Source organism: Oncorhynchus gorbuscha, linkage group LG01 (assembly GCF_021184085.1).
Source record: "Oncorhynchus gorbuscha isolate QuinsamMale2020 ecotype Even-year linkage group LG01, OgorEven_v1.0, whole genome shotgun sequence".
Lineage (NCBI taxonomy): Eukaryota > Metazoa > Chordata > Actinopteri > Salmoniformes > Salmonidae > Oncorhynchus > Oncorhynchus gorbuscha.
The window spans coordinates 5,731,245-5,731,769 of NC_060173.1; positions in this window are offsets into that span (position 1 = coordinate 5,731,245).

The following is a 525-nucleotide window of genomic DNA, read 5'->3' on the forward strand; positions in this document are numbered from 1 at the left end:
GCTGGAGCGAAGTGTTACAGATCACAGAGGCGTTACAGATTGCTGAAGCGTTACAGATTGCTGAAGCGTTTGCAGATCTCTGAAGAGTTACAGATCTCTGAAGAGTTACAGATCTCTGAAGAGTTACAGATCTCTGAAGAGTTACAGATCGCTGGAGCGAAATGTTACAGATCTCTGAAGAGTTACAGATCTCTGAAGCATTACAGATCTCTGAAGAGTTACAGGTCTCTGAAGAGTTACAGATCTCTGAAGTGTTACAGGTCTCTGAAGCATTACAGATCTCTGAAGAGTTACAGATCTCTGAAGAGTTACAGGTCTCTGAAGAGTTACAGATCTCTGAAGAGTTACAGATCTCTGAAGAGTTACAGATCTCTGAAGAGTTACAGATCTCTGAAGAGTTACAGGTCTCTGAAGAGTTACAGATCTCTGAAGAGTTACATATCTCTGAAGAGTTACATGTCTCTGAAGAGTTACAGATCTCTGAAGCATTACAGATCTCTGAAGAGTTATAGGTCTCTGAAGCAT